Raw genomic sequence first — 6,210 nt, forward strand, 5'->3', positions numbered from 1 at the left:
TCATCATTTTGGGACTTAGCCGATTTTTCGTAAAATACCATATGACCCATATGGGTCCTTTGCTTCATATAAGTTTGCCTTGCTTGGTGTGGTAACATTTTAGTGTAGTTCTGACATCACCATTTTGGGACTTAGCCGATTTTTCAATCAATACCATATGACCCATCAGGGTCCTTTGCTTCATATAAGTTTGCCTTTGCTGGTGTGGTAACATTTGAGTGTAGTTCTGACATCCCCATTTTGGGACTTAGCCGATTTTTCGTAAAATACCATATGACCCATCAGGGTCCTTGCCTTCATATAAGTTTGCCTTGCTTGGTGTGGTAACATTTGAGTGTAGTTCTGACATCCCCATTTTGGGACTTAGCCGATTTTTCGATCCATACCATATGACCCATCAGGGTCCTTTCCTTCATATAAGTTTGCCTTGCTTGGTGTGGTAACATTTGAGTGTAGTTCTGACATCCCCATTTTGGGACTTAGCCGATTTTTCGTAAAATACCATATGACCCATCAGGGTCCTTGCCTTCATATAAGTTTGCCTTGCTTGGTGTGGTAACATTTGAGTGTAGTTCTGACATCCCCATTTTGGGACTTAGCCGATTTTTCGATCCATACCATATGACCCATCAGGGTCCTTGCCTTCATATAAGTTTGCCTTGCTTGGTGTGGTAACATTTTAGTGTAGTTCTGACATCACCATTTTGGGACTTAGCCGATTTTTCGTAAAATACCATATGACCCATATGGGTCCTTTGCTTCATATAAGTTTGCCTTGCTTGGTATGGTAACATTTGAGTGTAGTTCTGACATCATCATTTTGGGACTTAGCCGATTTTTCGTAAAATACCATATGACCCATATGGGTCCTTTGCTTCATATAAGTTTGCCTTGCTTGGTGTGGTAACATTTGAGTGTAGTTCTGACATCCCCATTTTGGGACTTAGCCGATTTTTCAATCAATACCATATGACCCATCAGGGTCCTTTGCTTCATATAAGTTTGCCTTTGCTGGTGTGGTAACATTTGAGTGTAGTTCTGACATCCCCATTTTGGGACTTAGCCGATTTTTCGTAAAATACCATATGACCCATCAGGGTCCTTGCCTTCATATAAGTTTGCCTTGCTTGGTGTGGTAACATTTGAGTGTAGTTCTGACATCCCCATTTTGGGACTTAGCCGATTTTTCGATCCATACCATATGACCCATCAGGGTCCTTTCCTTCATATAAGTTTGCCTTGCTTGGTGTGGTAACATTTGAGTGTAGTTCTGACATCCCCATTTTGGGACTTAGCCGATTTTTCGTAAAATACCATATGACCCATCAGGGTCCTTGCCTTCATATAAGTTTGCCTTGCTTGGTGTGGTAACATTTGAGTGTAGTTCTGACATCCCCATTTTGGGACTTAGCCGATTTTTCGATCAATACCATATGACCCATCAGGGTCCTTTGCTTCATATAAGTTTGCCTTGCTTGGTGTGGTAACATTTGAGTGTAGTTCTGACATCATCATTTTGGGACTTAGCCGATTTTTCGTAAAATACCATATGACCCATCAGGGTCCTTGCCTTCATATAAGTTTGCCTTGCTTGGTGTGGTAACACATGAGTGTAGTTCTGACATCCCCATTTTGGGACTTAGCCGATTTTTCGTAAAATACCATATGACCCATCAGGGTCCTTTCCTTCATATAAGTTTGCCTTGCTTGATGTGGTAACATTTGAGTGTAGTTCAGACATCCCCATTTTGGGACTTAGCCGATTTTTCGATCCATACCATATGACCCATCAGGGTCCTTGCCTTCATATAAGTTTGCCTTGCTTGGTGTGGTAACATTTTAGTGTAGTTCTGACATCACCATTTTGGGACTTAGCCGATTTTTCGTAAAATACCATATGACCCATCAGGGTCCTTTGCTTCATATAAGTTTGCCTTGCTTGGTGTGGTAACACATGAGTGTAGTTCTGACATCCCCATTTTGGGACTTAGCCGATTTTTCGACCAATACCATATGACCCATCAGGGTCCTTTGCTTCATATAAGTTTGCCTTGCTTGGTGTGGTAACATTTGAGTGTAGTTCTGACATCCCCATTTTGGGACTTAGCCGATTTTTCGATCCATCCTATATGACCCATCAGGGTCCTTTTTCTTCATATAAGTTTCCCAAGACTTAGTGCTTTTTACCTTTGGACACCAATATCACCCTTACGGGTTTCTTTGATCTTCTCACTTTGTATTGACCAAATGTAGGTCTTGCCATGCCAAACATATAATTGTTCTACACCAAGTCTCTATCTCGTACCGCCAGCTCGGTACATTCGATCAACCTGCCCTTAAGGCACCCGGGACTTAGCCATTTTTTCACATTTTTCATGATTTTGAGGCAACTTTTCTCGACTTTGTCACCTTATATCACCAAGATCCTTTCCCTTTAGCGCTTCACTCTGTTCGTATGATATTTAGCGCTGACTATCACCTTTCTATCGCTGACCTCAACTTCTTATTCGGTGCCATAGAGCCAGAGATATTTGGTGTATGCTGTTATAAGGGAAGTTTGTCACTTTTTCAAAGGCCCACTTTGGGACGCCCATATCTCACCTTCACGTATCTTCGATCTTCTTGTCGTCTATGGACGAAACTTAGGTCTTGTATTGGCCAACTTATAAATGTTCTACGGCCAAGCCGTATCTCTTACCGCCAGCCCGGTATTCATGGACTTAGTCGGATTTTCGCCTCTCGTGGTAACAATTTCTGACTTTGACTCACAATAACACCCGAACGGTCACATGCTAGCGCTTTGCTTGGTAGGAATTATAGTTAGCGCTACCTTTTCTCTTTCCATCGATACCTTGTTCGTTCCATTCCATGCCATACAGCCGAAGTTATGATGTTTCCCGTTTTCCATATCATGTGGAGCTTATGCTCTGGGAAAACCATCTAACACCTGTACCACCCTTTTGGGTACCACCGATCTCGTCACTATGTTCGGGCCAAATATAGGTTATAACATGCCCAACATATAATTGTTCTACACCAAGTCTCTATCTCTTACCGCCTGCTCGGTATTTTACTCGTAAGTCCAAATTTCACAACTTGCACTTTTTGGCCCAATGTACTCGAGTTTCAATTTTGGTAACATTTTTCGACTTTGACACTTAATAACTTCCAAATCATGCTAGTTAGCGCTTTGCTTTCTTCTAGTCGTATCTAGCGCTGGGTGTTACCTTTCCAAAACATATCCTAGCTTAACAATCCATGCCATACAGCCGGAGCTATACGGTGCACAAGTCAAATCCATTTTAGCCATGTTTCATTTTTGCCAATTTTTGACCACTCGTATCACCCTTCCAGAGTGGTCCGATCTTCTCGCTGTCTATGGACGACTTTTAGGTCTCGTAGAGGCAAACTTATAAGTATTCTACGTCAACCCGCTATCTCTTACCGCCTGCTCGGTATTCTTGGTCTTGTGTGATTTTTGGAAATTTTGGTATTATTTTTCCACTTTGTCGCTTAATAACTCAGTTTTGCTCAACACTTAGCGCTTCGGTTGTTTGGGATTATAGTTAGCGCTCGGTTCGACCTTTCCAACACTGATCTTAGCTTGTCGATCCGTTCCATACAGCCTGAGTTATTCGCGATACCGTGTTTAAACCCATTTCTCAAGTCTCGTTTTGGTCCAACTTTGAACCAGCCATATCACCCTGATGGGTACCTCCGATCTTCTCGCTCTATATTGGCCAAAGTTAGGTCTTGTGGTAACGTACTTATGATTGTTCTACGCCGTGTTCGTAGCTCTTATCGTTCGCCCGCTATTTTCGATCATAAGGTGAATTTTCGCCTCTAAACCACCATTTTTCACCTTTGCCCTCTAATATGACCGACTTGCTCAACACCTAGCGCTTCGCTTGGTAGGACACATAGCTAGCGCTCGTCAAGACCTTTCCAACGCATATCCAAGCTTTCCGATCCGAGCCATACAGCCTGAGCTATAGGCGATACCGTTTTTCCCATTTTCTTGGTCACATGCACTTTAGGGTACCCCTTTTTGCCTTTGACCCTTAATACCTCCTCCGGGTCACTAGTAGGCGCTCAGCTTGGTAGGAAACATAGCTAGAGCAGGCCTTCACCTTTCCAAAACTGCCTCAAGTGTACCGATCCGACATCTAGAACCAAAGTTATGGTCATTCCTATCATGCTCTACTTTCATGGTCAACCTCCACCAAGCACACCTAGGTTGGACCAACTTTCACCAACTCATCTCGAACCCCAAATTTGCTTCGACCTACTAGGTTTCCCTAGTAAAGTGGTCAAAACATCCATTACAACACGACTGGTCTTTCTGGTGGTCGACCTAGGCGACTTTGTTCGACGACCACCACCCCATGGAACTAAAAGACGTCCCTTGATACGGACCACCGATACATTTTCCGGCCTGTCTAAACTACACTCATCGAAATTTTTTTGGGTCCCCACCGTCATACAAGTTTGCCTAGGTCAAGTTTTTCTTCCGGATCGGCCGCGGACCTCACTTTTCATTATCTAGGGAGGCCATAGGGCCCCAAAAGGGGTTTTTTAAAATTTTCGACACTTTCGACTTTGGTCGGATTTTTTCCGATTTTGGTCCGACCTAGGGACTTGGTGGTCCAAGGAGCCTCGGGACCAAACTTTTTTCTCAGGGGTCCCTACCTCCATACAACTTTGCCTAGGTCAATTTTTTGTTCCAAATCGACCGCGGATTTCACTTTTCAATATCTGGGGCTCGTGTAGAGTCCGAATATGAGGTTTTCTCATTTTTCGACATTTTCGACTTTTTTCGACTTTTTTCGGGTTTTTCGACCTAGGGGTCCGCCGAACAAATTTTGGGTCAAAAATTTTTATTGAACTAGTCGAAAGTACGCAAAAAGATAAGACTTTTTGCCGAAGACACCATGCCCCGGAACCGACTCCTTCCCCTTCAAAATTGGGGACAAACGTGATTTTTGAAACTTTTCCTTAGGGAGCCCAAGACTTAGAAAATTTTCAAATTCTCGATTTTTCGATTGCGAGCTAGCGCTTTGCGGTCTTCGGCAATGTTGTAGATCTCGACGAGATAAGACTTTTTGGTCAAGGGACATTTTGCCCTCCGACCCCTCCTTCCCCCCGCAAATCGCCCCCCAAAGTGCAATTTTTGCATTTTCACCTCTTTGCACGCACTGTTCGGCCCAAATGGCCACTTTCTATGGGTCTGAGCGCTTTGCGGTCTTCGGCAAACTTTTAGAGCGTACCAAGCCCTAATTATAATTGTTCTACACCAACTTCGTACCTCTTCATCCCTGGCCGCTATTCGCGTACCAAGGTAATTTTTGTTCATTTTATCAACATTTTTCATCTTTGACTGTTTATATCGGCCTTGCCATGAACCGATAGCGCTTCGCTGTGTTCTAACGTAAGTTAGTACTACTCAATACCTTTCCAAATCATGTCTTAGATTGTCATTTGCTTGCTTACAGCCGGAGCTATGAGCGATACCGTAAAAAGTACCGAAACTTGGAAAAATCCTTGGATCGCCCATATCCCCCCTTTGGGGACCAGATATCGAAAAAAGTTCTTATTTAAAAAGTTGCGCCTTAACGTGTTCTAGTTATGCCTAGAACATTTCACTTCGCTAGCTGGCCTGCAACTTAGCCGTAATTGGGATTTTAGGGTGTTCATGGAGGGCCCATTTCCTGCGACTTGGTATCTTTTGGGCCCTATGTTTCTCTAATATCTCCACAAGTTTTCCAGATAGCTTTCTCATACTTTCAGGGTGCCTAGAGCACCTCAAGACCTTTCCAACGCTATGCCGTTTGCCTCGCTCGGACATCTACAGCCGAAGTTATTCGAGGTACACGGTACCTTACCCTGTTTTCTCAGTACTTGGTCGAAAATTTCGATCAGCCATATGACCGACTTGGACAACCCTGAGCGGGTTGGCCCCATATAACTAAACTTTTGTCTCTTGTAGGCAAACTTATAAATGTTCTACGTCAACTCGCTATCTCGTACCGCCTTGACGGTATACTTGGTCCAAGGGCCATTTCCAGCGACTTGGTCGCAATTTCGCTCTAAGTTTCGCTAATACCTTCGTCCGTGGACATGGTGATTTTTTGTTCGTATTTTTCCTTGATAGTCCCACTCAAGACTATTCCATACCAGAGCCAAGCGTCCCGCTAAGTGCCATACAGCCTG

The sequence above is a fragment of the Anopheles ziemanni genome, assembly GCF_943734765.1.
Source record: "Anopheles ziemanni chromosome X unlocalized genomic scaffold, idAnoZiCoDA_A2_x.2 X_unloc_115, whole genome shotgun sequence".
Lineage (NCBI taxonomy): Eukaryota > Metazoa > Arthropoda > Insecta > Diptera > Culicidae > Anopheles > Anopheles ziemanni.